This window comes from Leptonychotes weddellii, chromosome 9 (genome assembly GCF_054177405.1).
Source record: "Leptonychotes weddellii isolate Sample4059 chromosome 9, ASM5417740v2, whole genome shotgun sequence".
In the NCBI taxonomy this organism is placed as follows: Eukaryota; Metazoa; Chordata; class Mammalia; order Carnivora; family Phocidae; genus Leptonychotes; species Leptonychotes weddellii.
In genome coordinates, this window is record NC_138377.1 from 121609116 (window position 1) to 121627237 (window position 18122).

Below are 18122 nucleotides of genomic sequence, written 5' to 3' on the forward strand. Positions count from 1 at the left end.
AAAAAAAAAAAAAAATGAATGAGCTCTGGCCATTTGCAACAATACAGATGACAGACCTAGAGGATATTATGCTAAGTGAAAGACGTCAAAAAGAGAAAGACAAATACCATATGCCTTCAATCATATGTGGAATTTAAGAAACTAAACAAACGAACAAGGAAAAAAGAGACAGACAAAAAAACAGTCTCTTAAAAACAGGGAACAGAGGGGTCGCTAGAGGGGAGGGGTGGGGGGAGGAGTGAAACAGATAAAGAGGATTAAGAGTACATTTACCATGGTGAACACTGAGTAATGTACAGAACTGTTGAACCATTTCATTGTACACCTGAAGCTAATGTAGCACTGTACTGTTAATTATTCTTGAATAAAAAAAGAAGAATCAATACCAAACTCATGCACCTAAGAAACTAGATACAGTCAGATCACAAAGAATGGTCCTGTTGAATGACCAGAGTTGACAGATGGACTGACCTTGAGGACGCCAGCAGAAATGTAGGTGAGTACCTCAGAGAACACTGAGAATTGAAAGTACCAAACCAACAAAGAGGAGGCAGGGGAAAAGGAAACCTAAAATCTGAGTCATGTAGGTGGCAATAAAAAACGCAAGAATAGAAGAAAGCAAAGAACTAAAGGTCCTCAAGAACCCTAAACCCAGCCTAACATCAAGTGCACCAAACAAACATGAATTATCAAGTAATAATAACTCATAGCTCTCTGCTATTTTGACAACCGTCTAAAACAATGACAATACCAAAACTCATTCAGAAGTACCTGTTAAGAGAATTTAAACAAAAGCACTACTGATTTCTTAGTTCTTGGCAAATCCAATGGTATTCTGACCTAGAAATAATCACAAGCAGAGGAGCTTCAACTGAACATAAGATTGAGATAACTCCAATAAACCAAAAGGCCAACCTGATGTAAGAGGAAGGCAAAAGAAAAGATACTTTGAGTCATGAATCTGAAATCTTAACAGGTAAAATGCTGGGTGGAAACTCGTATTTTACAAGATCAAAGAACATAAATTTATGGCCACACTTTAATGAGTAAAAGCTGGTGTTTATAATTCGGTCCTATTTAAATTTTTTTCCTTAAAATCCTTCAAAACAACCAAAAAGTAAAATATAGTTGACCCCTGAACAACACGGTTTGAACTTTGTGGATCCACTTATACACAGATTTTTTTTTTATAAATACACTCCAGTACTGTCAATATATTTTCTTTTCCTTATGATTTTCTTAATAACACTTTCTCTTCTCTGGCTTATTTTATGGGAAGAATACATAGAACATATAAAATATGTTTTAATCAACTGCTTATGTTATTGGTGAGGCTTCTGATCAACAGAAGGCTATTAGCAGTTAAGTTTTGGAGGACAGTCAAGTTATACACGGATTTGTGCTGGGGGTTGGTGCTCCTAACCCTGCATTGTTCAAGTGTCAATTGTAATTACTAGAATCAAAATATCTATTCCTCTGGGACACCTGGGTGGCTCAGTCAGTTAAGCGTCTGCCTTCGGCTCAGGTCATGATCCTGGAGTTCTGGGATCAAGTTCTGTGGCTGGCTCCCTGCTCAATGGGGAGCCTGCTTCTTCTTCTCCCTCTGCCCCTCCCCCTGCTTGTGCTTGCTCTCTCTAATAAATAAATAAAATGTTTAAAAAAATGTCGATTCCTCTAAAGGCAATCTAACCTGCTATCAAGCCTCTGTACTATCCTCCCAACATATCTGGACAATGGTATTCCTTTGTTCTTCTTTTCTAAGAAGTTGTCACATTGTCCTCCCACCCCTGAAGATACCTACTTCTGGAACTGGATTCTGTGGGGATCTAATTTGGCCTCACTGTTCTTTCCTATCAGTATAAGTTAACTGTCTGAGACCTTCCCCATCTCATTCCCTAGAGGCAATAATGAGTGTCCTTCAGGATGGGGACCCACAAGTTTGTGGCTTGTAGGGCTCCCCCAGGAAGTTTTTCTGTGACCCAGTTCATGACTAGATGAAATAAGAAGAACAAATCTGGTGCATGCTGAGGATTCAACAGTGCTTAGGTACGGTTCTGGCACTCCTAGGAAGTGTGACTCTCCTGTTCTAAAGAACCTGAGTCAGAGGTTCTGGGCCAAAAAAGGCTTGACCAGCAGTTCTATGCAAAGATGCACAGAAAGGGGAAAAGGACACCAGGAGGCATCAGAGGAGAGTTTAATGACTACTGAACCTGCTGGGACTCCCTGAAGCAAAGAAAGCCCTTCTCCAAACTGGAACAAGGGCTTGTACTGCCGCTGACTCCGCTGAGATTTCTAATCCTAACCTTCACTACCTTCTACCATTCTTTATGCTGATCCTGTTAAGCAGTTCTGTAAAAATCAGAGACATTCTTCCAGGATTTGAGGTGTGGAATCCCCACAGCTTGGGCCAAGTAAACTCAAGAAAGGCTAAGGGCTCTCTCGGCTGAGACAATCACCCTCTTCTCAGTGACAGTACTGGAGCCTGTGCATTTCTACTGAGGTACTTAATTTAGTGCGCTGTCATATTTTTTACTTGCCTGCCTCTTTCCCTCGACCATGATTTTTCTTGAGGGTAGATTTCTTTTTTGTTTTTTTTTTTTTAAGATTTTATTTATTTATTTGAGAGAGAGAGCGCACAAGCAGGGGAAGGAGCAGAGAGAGAGAGAGACAAGCCGACTGCAACTGAACACAGAGCTCAACACGGGGCTCGATCCCACAACCCTGAGATCACGTCCTCAGCCAAAACCAAGAGTCGGATGCTCAACCGAACACACCACCCAGGCACCTCTTGAGGGTAGATTCTATGTCATCTTCATCTCTGGGTCTCCAGCAGGAAGCACTGTGCTTGGTTACAGCAGAGCCTTCATAAATGCTGGCTGAATGGATGAAAGAAGGTCGTCTAGTTCAAAAGTCCTGATTTTGACGAGGCACAGGCTTTCTGAGTTGGCCTGACTTCCCATTCTGGAACTGAGAAACAAGCTCTACTGTCCAGGACACAGAGTTAACCTCTACAGATGAAAGTGGGTTAAAATAAACTTGCTAGTTTCATGTCAGGATCAAGAGTCTAAGAGGGAACATAAAAGTGTCACTTCAAGGACAGAGATGCTCCTTAGGCACACAGCTGGGGATGGACACAAGTTGGTTTCAGCAACCCTATACAAGGACAGAGGATTCCAGGATCTGCCAGAGTTCTATCCTTGGTTATGTTTCTCACTGAAGTCAAAAAAGTACTGAATCCAGTCCCAGGTCAACAGAGACCATCACTAAAAGCAAACTGATCTGGAGCCTAAAGATAACAAACAAGACATTACTTTTTCCTCTAGTCAAAACACAGTCTTCACACCCTAAACTGGCCATGTTCCATAAGTTTAAGTATTAAACTTACAATGAATTTTTCTGTAGATACAATAAGTTTCTCATGCTAGCAGCTCACAGAAGCGGACTTAAATCCATAATGCTTACCTAGAATGTAGTATCACTGAGCAGCCCCGCATCTACATCTAAATACCATGAAGAATACTGCTTCTTTAGTAAAATCCAGTTCTCTCCTGGGATGGCAGGAACCTATCTAGCAGAACTCCTCAGGCAGAGGGGGTCGGTAAGATCTTTTGAGACACCAGTGGCACATCAAGGCACACCACACTCCAGGCTTAATCCCATCCACAGAAGCCTCTGGACTAGATCAATCCCACCCCAGATTCTTGCAATGGAGGACAAAAGCCTATAGTACCACAAAAGGCAAGGGCTCCATCCCCACTACCTACCCCTACTTTCATATCTTTCTAAAAACAACCATGTTACCACACAGAAGACAGTAAAACACTCATCAAATACAAAAGAGCACAGCCACAGTGCTTGTACTGGGACAGGAGGATACCAATATTTTCATACTTACGTTTTAAGAAAGAATCACTGATAAGATATATACTCTGCTATATTAAAAGCTAAGTGCTGGGGTGCCTGGCTGCTCCGTTAGAAGAACGTGTGGCTCTTGAGCTCGGGGTTGTGAGTTTAAGCCCCACGCTGGGTGTAGAGATTACTTAAAAAAAAAAAAGCTAAGTGCTGATAACTTTTTTGACCTCTTCTTGGCTTGGCTGGTTTCATTAATTCCTAGGAAAGACCTCTGGAGAGTAAGGAGGGAAGAAATTCTCGGTAATACTGGATGGCAGTGGCTCTCAACAGGCCAAAGCATGGGCTCAGTACTGCTAAGGGGAAAAGAAAGTCATATGAGAGTCATCTTGGCCCAGAGTCAACCTCTAGTTCCCATATTATCTATTTTAGAGAGAAATGAAAAGGGGAAGAGGACATAAAAAGGCGTTTCAGAAACCTCTCAAGCCTTCTCTCTTCTCCCTACTTTCGTTCCAAAGTCCAATGTTTTATCAGTTTTGAAACATGCTGAGGACTGCCTGTCCTCATCTCTGTGGCTTGCCTTTCATTTCACTTGTCTGCAAATGAACCATGGTAATTAGACTCAACAACCATCGGCTGAGTGTCTATGTAGATGTAACTGCAATGAACAACAAGGACCACATAGAGAAGTACCAGGCATACCTGGTTCCACTGGGAAGTTGATTCTCTAGCTAGAGACAAAACATAGCATGAAAGGGTCAAACATTAACTCACCATATTAAACTATATTAATGGAAACCTTCAAAAATGTAGAAGATATGAATAGACATTTTTCCAAAGAAGACATACAGATTGCCAATACATACATGGAAAGATGCTCAAAATCCCTAATCCTCAGAGAAATTCAAATCAAAACCACAAGGAGATCACCTCACATTAGTCAGAATGGCTAATATCAAAAACACAAGAAACAATAAGTGTTGGCGAGGATGTGGAGAAAAAGGAATCCTCATGCACTGTTGGTGGGAATGTAAACTGATGCAGCCACTATGGAGAACAGTATGGAGGTTCCTCAAAAAATTAAAAATAGAATTATCCTATGATCCAGTAATTCCACTTCTGGATATTTATCTGAAGAAAATGAAAACACGAAATTGAAAAGATACATGTATCCTCATGTTCACTGCGGCATTACTTACAATAGCCAAGACATGGAAAAAAATCTATGTCCATCAATGTATGAATGGATAAAGAAATTGTGGAATATATATACACACAATGGAACATTATTCAGCCACAAAAGGGGAAATTTTGCCATTTATGACAACATGGATGGACCTCGAGGGCATTACACTAAATGAAGTAAGTCAGAAAGAGAAAGACAAATACTGTATGATCTCTGTTACATATGGAATCTTTTTTTTAAAGATTTTAGAGAGAGAAAGATAGAGTGCACATGCACCTGTGGGGGGGAGGGAGGAAGAGGCAGAGGGGGAGGGAAAGGGAGAGGGAAAGAATCCCAAGCAGACTCCATGCTGAGTGTGGAGCCTGACGCTGGGCTCGATCTCACAACCCTGAGTTCATGACCTGAGCCGAAACCAAGAGTCGGATGCTCAACAGACTGAGCCACCCACGTGCCCCTCTTATATATGGCATCTTAAAAAAAACAAACAGGGCGCCTGGGTGGCTCAATTGGTTAAGCGACTGCCTTCGGCTCAGGTCATGATCCTGGAGTCCCGGGATCGAGTCCCGCATCGGGCTCCCTGCTCGGCGGGGAGTCTGCTTCTCCCTCTGACCCTCCTCCCTCTCATGCTCTCTGTCTCTCATTCTCTCTCTCTCAAATAAATAAATAAAATCTTTAAAAAACAAACAAACAAACAAACAAAAACCAACCAAGCTCATAAATATAGAGAACAGACGATGGTTGTCAGAGGCAGGGAGAAAGGGGATGATAGTGAAGGGGGTGGGAGAAATGTGTCAATGGGGTCAAAAAGTAAAAAAATTTTAAAAAAGAGAGCGATACAACATGTGCATAACTGGTATGCCAGAAAAAGAAATGGAACAATAGGAGAGAGAAAATATATTCAAAGATTAATAGAAAAAATACATAACTTGATTTTACATATTGAAAAGATCAGATGATATCCCAGAAAAACTGATTCAGAATGATTAACACAAGACTAGGAGCTCCAGGTTTTATAATGTTTTGAAGGGTGAGAAAACAAACCTCAAAATCTGGAATTTGGAGATTGATGCACCCAGCTAGAATAAAAAGATAAATGGCAAGCAAGGCAAAAAGAGAAAAAAAAAAGAAAGAAGCAACAAGTGTTTTTACATGCATGCTTGTATGTATATTCATGCTTATGTATAAGTGAGATAAACAACAGCGATGACACAAGGGACAGCAGAGAGGCATTGGGATTATTTATTATTTTGTTACTCTAAAGTATCTGCACTGCCACAGAAATTATGCTGTAGAGAAACATTACATAACAAAACTGTTGATGCTGAATTACTAGGTGGAAAATAAACTACCTGGGTATAGAATGGTAAAAAAAGACAAAAAAAAGTATACTTCACATTCTTATGGCTTCTAAAACAGAATACAGTGAACACAATTTAGCTTTTTCTTCGCGGCTCGTTGTTAATATCCGTTAGTGAATGCACCCTGACTCTGAGATGCCCCTGGGGGACGTAGCCACAGGGTTGTCTGGTCCCAAGCAGCTATTAAAGAAAGAAGGCAAAGAAACAAGCTGCTTTGTAAAGTTCCGTTTTTCTCTTTTCCTTGTTATGAGTGTCTCCTGAACTACATTTATGATCTCCTAATCCTCAGATGGAGACAGGACATTTGCACCGCTTCTTTCCAGATGTCTTGTCACATAACTCCACAAACCTCAATCCCTCACCCTTGATTTTCCTTCTTTTTCACATTCATATGATCACACACTCTTTCAACAACACAGGAATGAGTCTAGTAAAATCTCATCTTACATCAGTTTAAGTTGTAAGCCACCAGAAGAGATAGGAACATGTGTAGCCGCACATCCCTTACATCGCCTGTAGTCTTCCTCCACCAACGGCACTGCTGAAGTGGCCGGCTTGGTTAGGGGCCACAGACTGAAAAGCTGTACTGTATCTTTAAGCACTAAAATCACTCCAAGCACCAGATGATGCTTATGAGAGGCACATGATAGGTGTTAAAGAGCAGAGACAAAGAAGAGCCGGATTCACACTCACTGCAGGCACACACGAACTGAGTAGAATTGTGGATGGAATCATTCTGTATTTGGAATTGTTATCCTCCATCTTTGTTTCAAAGGGTGAAAGTTGAATCCGTATAAGCTAAACGTGTACATGTGAGCCCACTGTACTCCCTATACACAAGATGACGTGTTAGGTTTGAGGCATTCACTCATTTTCACCAAAAGGATGTTACCTGTAACAATGTCTGTTTTCAAATATGCTTAACATCACAGAATGGTAAGAGCTGGAAGGAGGAAAGGAAGATAAGATGTGACCCCTGTCCTCAAAAGGCTTAGAATCAAATTAAGGAAGATAAAACATGTACAAAATGAACTGTGATAAAAGGAAGGCTGTGAGAGTACTATGACCCAAGTACAAAATGCTATGGGAGTTCAGAGGAGGGTGGGTCTCGAACTGATAAGCGGAGGAAAAGGCGTGTGGGCAGAGAGGACGGCAGATTGCCCTGCAACTCATTAACTATTCTCCATGCTCTGCTAACAATTCTTTAATAAAAGGATTCCTCACTCGCTGGCTTCATGTTTGACACTGAGTATGAACAGGTGACTGCAGCAAAGCATGCTCATTGCATATTATTCCTTCTTTCCTCATTTTTTACTTTTTCCCAAAGAATGACTATTATGGGGGCGCCTGGGTGGCTCAGTCGTTAAGCGTCTGCCTTCGGCATCGGGCTCCCTGCTCCACGAGGAGTCTGCTTCTCCCTCCCCTACTCCCCCTGCTTGTGTTCCCTCTCTCATTGTGTCTCTCTCTGTCAAATAAATAAATAAAATCTCTTAAGGAAAAAAAAAAAAAAAAGAATGCCTATTATGAGTTGGGAGTGCTCTGTGAAGTAAATTTTTAAAGATGTCCCAGCAGGACTTTTCCTTACCCGTCTACTGTCTCATCCTCCTTCATTTCCTACCTATCTTCAGTATTTTACAATACTGGTCCCAAATGCTAAGCACAGTACTAGGTAAAGAAAATGAGCCAGGCCTTGTCCTCTTGCGTTTTATCCTCTCTCTGATTGATGACCTGCTAACAAAACATGACCCAGATACATCTCCTTCCACACTGAGGATGCCAGAGCAGGAGAGGACACTAAGGGCAGCGTATGGAGAGCGTAGACTCTGGAATCAGCAAGCCTACGGTCTGAATTCTGTCTCTGCTACTTATCAATATTGTGTGGCCTTACGGAAACTGAGGTTTCCTATCTCTAAGCTCAGTTTCTTCTTCTGTAAAATGGGGAGAATTACAGTTCTCATCTGATTGGCCTAGTCCAAAGACAAAGTAAAATGATGCAGGAAATAAATGAGACATTGTATTTCAAGCACTTAGCTATTATGTGCCTGAAATATAAATAAGTACTTGATGAATACTAGGTAATGGAGTAATTACAATCAAAGTCATCTTGTCCAACCTCCTTCCCGTTGCAGGTATTCTTTAGCTCTTGAGACAGAATAGATCCTTCACCTAAGTAGACAGCAGTAACTGTCAGAACATTTTTAACTATTCTGAGCGGCACTAACTGTCAGAACGTTAACTGTTCTGAGCTGCAGTATGCTTGGAACAACTTCCATCCCCTGGCCTTACCTCTGCCCAGTGAAGCAGCAAAGAATAAGTCCCTGCCCTCTACTCTGGGATTCTATCACTCTTTTTAATCTGACCAAATGGCAGGCAGTCAGGTAAAGGAAGAACAATTTATGTGACCATCAAGAAAAAATTCTAAATGCCAGGCTCCGATCCACAAACTTGTTCCTAAGGAGATGAAGTTCCTGTTCCTTCTAAAGCACTGCTTCTGGGATGGCCTTGGACCCTGCTCCACCCTCTCCAGCCCTTTCTCAGCTGGGTCAAAAACTTATAAAGCTATGACATCCCTAAAGACAAGTTATATCAATAACTCAGTATTGCTGTAGCACAAAGTTCGAAGCAGGAAATGGTGAGAGGTGAGCCTAGAGAGGCAGGCTGGGACAGATGTCAGAGGTCTTTGTAAACAATGTGAAGGGGCCTCAGTGCCATCCCGTTGGCAGTGGTCCCCAACTCCTTCTACACTCATGAAAACCCATTTGTATGACACACTTCCTCAATCACTCAGGTGTCATTTCGCATTCATAAGGGTTCTCAGGAGGCAGGGCAAGGAGCGAGGCATGTCCTCCTCCTTCTCTGTAAGAATCACTGCTGTGTAGGATACAGAGCCACTGAATACTTCAGACGAGGGAGGGAGACAGTCAAAACACATTTTTAATGTCATTAGGTGGGTGTGTAAAGGATGGATTTAAGGGAGTAATACTGGAGCCAAAGAGAACAGTGGGGAAAAAAGTAAAAATAAGGATCACCATTTGTTGAACTTGGCAATTACTCACTAAATCCAATCCTCAAAATAACCAAGAGCGGTAGCTGTTACTGTACTTCACCAAAGCCAAGTTACTCCACCCCACTGATTATAAAACACACCATTACTTTATGTACCACTAAAAGAGAAAAATGTTGCCAATTAAACTATGAAATTCCAGTGATGTAAGACAAATCTTGACTTGAGATGTTAAAATCAAAAATATTACCAAAAATGGGAGTCTAAAAATCAATGAAGTATGTATCGTCCCCGTTGTACAAGTGAAGACAATGAGGCACAAGGAGGTCTTCAAGAGGGTTGCCTAAGTCACACAATTAGAATCCAGTAAAGTCAGAAGTCTACAAGGCCACTTGAGGAAGAATCCCCTCAAGGAACACAGTGCTCTTCTGCACCAATCCAAAGGTTATCCATCTCCCAAGGGAGCAACGCAAAGCTGAGAGTGTCCTACCCTGAAAACTAGGGAGCAGGCACAGGTCAGAAACCTTCAAAGTCAAAACCTAATCAAAATCTGTTTACAGAAGAGGCCTCTACCTGTGCTGATCAGACATTATATCTGAAAAGTACTTTGAAAATTAAAAACAAAAAAATAGATACACAGATACAGAATTAGGACCTTTATTACCTGTCAACCAATCAACTATATTTGAGTGCCCTGTGCTGCTCAGAAGACCAACACAGCATTACAAATGGACATTATTCCATATACTGGAAACAATTAGGACTAAAAACTTTAGAGCAAGGGCAAGGCAAATAACTTGGAGAACCCCAGAACACTGGAATTCAGAGAAGAGTTCATCAAATGTAAAACGTGGGCTGGGCCTTGAAGCCTGGAAAGCTTGACAGGGGGACGTGAGGGTGCTGGGAGTGAAGGTGGACTGGTGTGGGCACAGGCAGAAAGGTGCGAATTGGCATGGTATGTATGGAAGACACGTCTCACGGGCCTGAGGGGTCTGGGTCCCCAAGCAGAGGGATCCTACGGGCCATGAGGCTCCACAATCCAGAGATCCCTGGAAGCAAAAGGGAAGAATGTCGAACAAAGGGAAAATGGTAGAAATGTTTTCTATCGAAGATCAGACCAGTGAGGGAGGTTGGGGGAAAGACTGGATATAGCTGCTGGAGCTACATGTTAGTTACCTGGATTTAGGTCACGGGAAGGAAAAAAAGAAAAAAGAGAAGAAAAGGTAGAAGGGAACCTGGAGAAAATACTGAAAGAAGCATCAAGACCACCTGGTGATCACTTAGAAATAGAAGGTAAAAGCAGGCATCCCTGAGTCTCCATGCCTTAGGGCAAGAGGATGTTGCCAACAGGCTGGGGAAGTTGAGGAGAAGATACTGGGTGGAGAGGTTAGTGAGTGAAAGGTAGGCAGGAAAGGAGGTGGATCGAGAATATGAGTGGTCCGGTGTGGTGGCAGGTCATCCAGATGAAGGGGTATCGCACACTCTGGGAAATGTAGCCTTTAGCTTGATCAGAATGAAATGTAGATGTTGTGGGGCACCTGGGTAGCACAGTCGGTTGGGTGTCTGTTGGTTTTGGCTCGAGTCCTGTTCTCAGGGTCGTGGGATCAAGCCCCGCGTCCGGCTTCGTGCTCAGCACGGAGTCTGCTTGGGATTCTCTCCCTGTCCCTCTGCGCCTTCCCCCCACTTGCGCACAGGCATTCTCGCTCTCTCGCTCTAAAATAAAATACATTTTTAAAATCTTTAAAAAAAAAAAAGAAAAGAAAGAAATGTAGATGTCATCCCCCATCTACATCAAAGCACATGTGTGCTCAAGGGTGAATGCACAAAGAGAAAGCCAGCAGGGTACCCAGGAACTGAGATATGGGGCACATACCCAGTTCTCTCACTCTGTAGGGAGGGAAAGGAGCAGCAATCTTAAAGCCCAAGAGGTTGGGCCCAGTCAGCAGAGAGCCTTCCATTCCTTTCCTGAGGTTTCCATAACCAACATCATTAAACATGATACATGCAGGGCAAATTCAGGTATGTAGATTCTGAAAATCTAAAGGACCGCATTTATGTAGTGACTGGGCAAAAAAACAGGGAAGTACTCAGCTCCTGGCTTTGACCAGATGACTTTTCTTCAGTACTCTCAGCAGTTAAACCAGCAGGGCCACGTGGGCCCAGGCAGGTCTCTGCCACAGCTGACGAAAATCTCTTATGGTACCATGGTACAGACCCAGCTGACATCACAAATGGGTTCAATAATTTGTTCTCTACAGAATGTGAACCTTAATTCTTGAGGTCATAAACAGATAAGGCCACAAAGATTTCACAATGACTGAGAATTAAATGTAGTGTATTGTTTTCACCAAGCCTGTAGATACATCTGCTTTCAGACTCATAAACGTATCCTAAGGCACACTCTGGGCCATTAGCCTTTCTTGGCACACACTCCCTCGGCCCTCCCCACTTGTGCTCTGGGCATAAATCATAGTTCCTAGGCTAGGGTGAAGGGGCTAGTTTGCAGACCATCTAATAATTTATCCAGCTTCAAGCTCAGACTTTGCCTTAGAGCAGGAGAGAGTAATTTAACTGTTTGCTGTGCTAGGCAATAAAGCTTGTAGAGAGAGAGAACTACCTGTATTCTTCAGTGCAGTGGGCCTTAAGACCCCAGGCAATAAACAGGCAATATATGCACATGGTACCAACATTTCTCGAACATTTCACCCTTCCTTGAAGGGTGAGTCAGAATTGTCAGTCTGGAGATGCAGGGGGCTAGAGATTCGGTTTTGGATGTGAGTGAGTCTGAACTGAAGTGAGTTCAGTTGGTAATTTAGAAGTCACCAGCAAGCAGATGACTGTATGAGATTTCCTAAGAAGACAGCATCTAAAAGAAGAGAAGAGGGACTAAACTACGAGAGAAGAAGCCTAAAAGGCCAGATGGAATGGCCAGAAAGGTAGAGAAAAGACCAGGTAAACATGTACGATGGGAACTAGGAACAAAGAATGCTTTAAGGAGGAGGAAGTGTGCAAACGGCTCGGTGAGAAGATCCCTGGAAAATGCCCACTGGACGCAGCACCACAGAGGACGAGGATCTCAGGTCTGCTCACCCCTCACTCCTTCACACTGTGCTCCCACCCCAGAGGGCACCTGCATGTGTATCAGGCAGGGACCCTGCGGCATTCGGTCGAGGGGGTCAGGAATGCTCAATACCAGCAATTCAGTGAAAAACTGCACTACCCGAAATGCTGATAATGCCTGCACTGGCTGACTCTGTGTAGATGGAGCTGAGTTTATGGGTGGTTCCAAGTCTCCCCGAACGTTCACACGCTCCTCCCCACTCTTCGCCATACCGTCACTTCCTACTGCTTTGTCTCCTAGAATTCTGGTTATGGAATTAAAAATGGACAAATTCTGTAAATTTCTACATATCTAGCATAATATTCATGCTTTAAAACTTATCTCAAATTCTGAGATCTGAGCTTTAATGCAAAGAATGTGGGTTTTTAACGTTCCGGGCATTTCAGCCCGAGCGTCAGCTTGCTGATCTGTTACACAGGGGTATTACCACCTCCTTTATAAAAGATGACTGGGCATAAAGTTCCTAGCGCAATGCCTGGCACCAGGCAGCTGCCCAATCAATATTAATTTCCCTTTTCATGACTACCCCTCCCCTTGATGAGTGCTCTACTCAGGAGTTTATTCAGCTTTCACTGCCCCTCTCTGGCAGCACTGATCTACCGCACCCTGCTCGGGTTTTTCCCCAGCTACTTGACTTTGGGCCGCCACACCTGTGGTACTCGCCCAGCCTCACCCGTGTTGTTATGACTCAGCAAAGGCCGCTGCGCTCAGTAGGCTGCCTAACACGCTCCATGTCTAGGACCCCAGACACCCAGCCAGAGCGCAGCGGGGCCGCCATCTACCCTGGCCACTCCCATTTCAGAGCCTAGCCTCAGAAACAGCCATCTCTTCAAAGTCCCGCTTTTCTTTCTCTACCACGGATCACATATCATTAAATCAAAGAACTCACAGTTAGGTACTATATTATTCTATATCAATAATTCATATACACTTTAGTTTTACAAAGTACAAGATGCAGATATACTATATATATGTGACTAAATGCAGTGCTTGTGCTCACTTCTATAAAAAGTAGTGCAAGACAAGAGCTCCCTCATATAACACCATGCCTACCGAGAAATTACACTCAACTTATGGCATCTTTTCCAAAAATGTTGCTTACTCCAAGACCAAGGAACGTCTCTATGGGATTCAACCTTCCAGCTGGACTATCAGCTTCTTGAGGGTAGGGCATTTGTCTTTTCCATCTTTGTATCTCCATATCTAGCACAGGGTCCTTCTCATTAGTAAATGTTATTCATCTGATAAACAGAGGGGGAAAAAAGACAAACATTCTCAACAGACATTAGTACTTTAGGTCAGAGAGCCAAGGTAAGGATAGATGATTTGAGGAAAGCCTTTACAAGGAAAGAGGTATCTGTCTCCCAGATAAGGAAGCAATTTATTCTGTTAAGGAATTTTAATTTCCTAAATCACCTTAAATTCATGTGAGAGGTATAGGATAGGAATGTCATAAATTCTGGTAGAGAAACTGAAAAGCTGTTACATGAGATGCCTTTTTCTAAGAGTCAACCATGCTTCCCTCTTTCATGAGCATTCCTGTATCTTTCGGATACCAAAACTTCTAGGTTCCTGCCTGTAAACTGATCCTGAAGCAAATGTCAGCTTTCCCTCTAAGAAAATAAATGAAAAAAGTGGGGTAGTCATTAGTAACACTCAAAGCTATTGCAGGTTTCCCCCAGTCCTGGGCACATGGCAGGAAGGCACTTCCCTAGCCACTTAGGTGTGGGCAGGTGACTTGCCCGGACCAATGAAATGTGAGTACAGTGAGTATAGTGGGTACAGCGCGGCATTTGAAGAGCCAGGGCACAAGTGTCCAGCTGGAAGTACGTGTTGAGGAGGATTTCATCAGCCTGAACACCCAAGTGACTACAGTGAACAGAGACACCTCATCTACCTAGATTGATACAAACATCAAGCCTGACAAAGGGTTCTCAACTAGGGAACCCTCTCTTGCATCATAAAGGATAACAGCAAGAACAGAACTGATCTCAATTCCAGCCTTTTAGGGCACCTACAAATCAACAAAGTAATATGTAATGTGTTTTATCTGCAACATATCCAAGTAATATCATTAATAGTAAGTTTTACTTACTATTGACTACAATCTTGACAAACATTGGGTTTTATTGAAAAGGGAGGATAACAAACAGAGAGCTCTAAAGGTCAGATTTTGCTGTCTTGTGTACACTATCATCCTAATGCCCTTAACCATTACTAAGGGATGATTAAACAAAGTAAATAGGCTCTCTGCAATTTCAAGTGGCAGACAATGAGTCAGTGCAAAGTTCAAGTAAGGAAAGTGAAGTAGTGCAGCAGACATTAAGAGTGGTTTGGAGCAGTCTCAGCTTTTCTTTCTTTTTAAACAAAGTATAGTGATGTTAGAAATTTAAGAAATCATCATTGCTAGTCTCTGTCAGTTGTTCTGAAAGGATAAGATATTGGCCTCTGAAAAATATTCTGCTACAAAATTCTTACCCATCAAGCATCAGCAGAGAAGGGCTCAGGATACACTGGGGCCAAAGGTTGGCCTAGGTTCCCCTCCTCTCTCTTAGGCTTAGCCAGAAAGATGCCATAAGTTGAGTGTAATTTCTCGGTAGGCATGGTGTTATATGAGGGAGCTCTTGTCTTGCACTACCTTTTATAGAAGTGAGCACAAGCACTGCATTTAGTCACATATATATAGTATATCTGCATCTTGTACTTTGTAAAACTAAAGTGCATATGAATTATTGATATAGAATAATATAGTACCCAACTGTGAGTTCTTTGATTTAATGATATGTGATCCGTGGTAGAGAAAGAAAAGCGGGACTTTGAAGAGATGGCTGTTTCTGAGGCTAGGCTTGTTCTCGGAGATGTCTACTGAAGTATTTAGGGATGAGAGGTCATGACGTCTACAACTAACTTGGATGGGTCGAGAAGAAAACTATATACGTAAATAGAGAGATGTAAAAGCAAATGTACCAAATGTTAATAACTGGTGAATGTAAGAACAGATATAAGGAGTCTATGGAGAGAAGCAACAGGCTTTAGTGACTGACTGGTTATTGGTGGCAAAGAAGAGGGGGGGGCAAAGTTTTGATGTTCTGAATGTACTTGCCAGAGGATGGTGGCAGCCCCAATGGAAAAGGGAGGCTGGAGGAGGAAGTTTTCAGGAGACACATGCCGAATCTGGCTCTGGGTAAGAAGTGGCAGGAAGAAGTAAGATGCTGGAATGAAAGGAGTAAGAAATGCCATGCAGCAGTGGGAAATACAGGGATGGGACTCAGGCCATACTGGACTAGAAATGCCAAGTTTGGAAATTACCCAGACGGATAATTTAAGTAGGAGAACAGGATGAGATCCAGGCTAGAAACAGGAGTGTGAGAAGAGCGAGGTAAGAGATGACTGACAACATAAGTTAGTGACAGAGATGGGAAGAGAGTAAGAGAAGAGCCAGGAAGGTTCTATGTAACAGAAGCACAGGTGGAAAAAGGACTAAGAAGGCGGTACTTCTTGGAAGGATCAGTATGATCGAATGCTGCAGAAACCTTCCAGAAGGTGATACTGGTAAATAGGATTAGGAAAGTATCAGTGCCTTTTGGGTGAGAGTGAAAACCAGGAGACAGGGCTCCAGAAAGGGAACAGATGAAGCAGAAATGCAAACTGCATGCAAATCACTCATGCATTCAAGATGTTCACCTTAAATGCAAGAGTGGAGATGAGATGCCAGTTAAAAGAACAAGAGAAGCAAGGGAAGAGCTGGATTCTGTGAGAGACTGCAGCCACAGCTTAGAAGGAACAGATACAGACAGCTCAGAGACACTGTGGTGTATGGCGGGGAGAGACAGGAAGAGGATCTGGCTCTACACATGGGACGAAACACACTTTCCTTTAAGCCAGAAAGAAAGGGAGAGAGAGGAGCTGAAGAGACTTAGGGTAGAGAGGTTTCTTCAATCCAGAAGGATGAAGTTCAAGGTGACATTCCTATTGTCTTCTGACAGGTCCTTTGCCTACCTATCAGCAGAAGATACGCCTGAATTAGCAACCGCTCTACGTGAGGGCAAAGACAAGTCTGAGATGGAATTAAAAAAAGTCACCTGCTGTAGGACACTTTCAGACAGTGTAAAGGTGAGCAGGGTGAGGTCCTGGCTCCTTGCGCCATCACTTTCCAAAGATCTCAGGAAATATGGATGGTAATTTCCTGATGTCACATGAGCAACTAATAATAGACAGTTTTATAAACTATAAAAGGAATCTGCAGCAGCAGCAAACTACTTTATGGAACTTATTTAAAGATAAGACACAGGAGAAAGAACAACATTTTGATGGCTTTTTACTTCCTTTTAAAGCCACCGTCACTAGCAGGGAGGGACACCGGGTTTGACCTATGGCTCACCTTAAAGGAAACTACAAGATAGCGCCTTGACCAACTGACATGCTTAAAGCAACTCTAAATGCTTACGAAGAGGAGGCAAAGAGGTCTCTGAAGCTTCTAAGATTCTTTCATATGAAAAGGGAGAGTGACCACTTCAAAAGCACCAACGAGCTCTGGATGCCTTGGGCCTATCAGGGAGCCCCAAGGCAAGTATCTCTGGCAAGAATGGGCTTCTGTGATTCTCTTGTGCCAGGATGCTCAGGGAGTCTTAATGCCAAGCTAGGTGTTGAGAGAGAAAACTTCACTCATTCCAACATCCAACCTTAAGAACGCACTCACTGCATTCGCCCAGAGAGTGTCATCTGAGAATCTCAGGAGAGTTAACAGAGACTGAAGATCCTATTGAAAAATGACAAGAAAGTTCTCTAGATGGCAATGCTAGCAATGATGGATCTAAAAACAACTACCTCGTTGGCATGAAAATAGAGTAATAAAGGATCATGGCTTAGCAATGAGTCGTTGTCTCCTAAAAAATCATTCGCTCTCTCCAAGGGCCATGGAGCATGGTGACAACAATCAGCTGAAGAAAACCGGGAGCAAACACACCTAAGGTGAACAGCACTGGATACAGCATGAGCCCAGGTGGATAAAATACATGAGACAGCTCCTATCCCCTTGTTAGCTATCTCCCACCTTTAACTCGGCACATGGGGACATAGGCCATGTCAAAGTGATGCTAGCAGCACAAATCTGAGAACATGTACTTTGTACCACTTCAATTCTGCCTGACATCAGCTTCCCTACAGAATATCACCTAACCTCAAACTCTGTTATAAATGTCTGAGTCACTGTGTTACTCCTTGGGAGTAACTAGCTAGGTCAAAGACCCTGTGTCATGATTCTTCCAAAGCTTCACTGTCACTGGATTATGCCAAGGGAACTCACTTTACAATCAACATCAAACAATTTCTCTCGCCATTGGTGTGGCAGCCAGTCATTATAGTGACATCACTGCTCTCTACCAAGAAGTCTGTCTGTAAAGAGATGAACCATGACATAGGTCTAGTAATCTCATGTTGTGTTAAAACTGGTAACAGATCTTAGCAAAACACTCCCCAAACTATTAAACTTAAGTTATTGAATGAAACACGTCTGGGACTACCCCCAGAGTAAAAAGCCACAAGAAAGAACATAAAGGTGTAGAGGTGGATAGAACTATCCTAGGCTTTTAATTTTCTAGTAAC

General features: G+C 42.8%; 1 protein-coding gene across 2 annotated transcripts in view; it reads right to left on the reverse strand.

The window, feature by feature from the left end:
* AP3S2 (adaptor related protein complex 3 subunit sigma 2) overlaps window positions 1-18122 on the reverse strand; it is a 54716-nt gene that overhangs the window by 10528 nt on the left and 26066 nt on the right. The window lies entirely within an intron of this gene.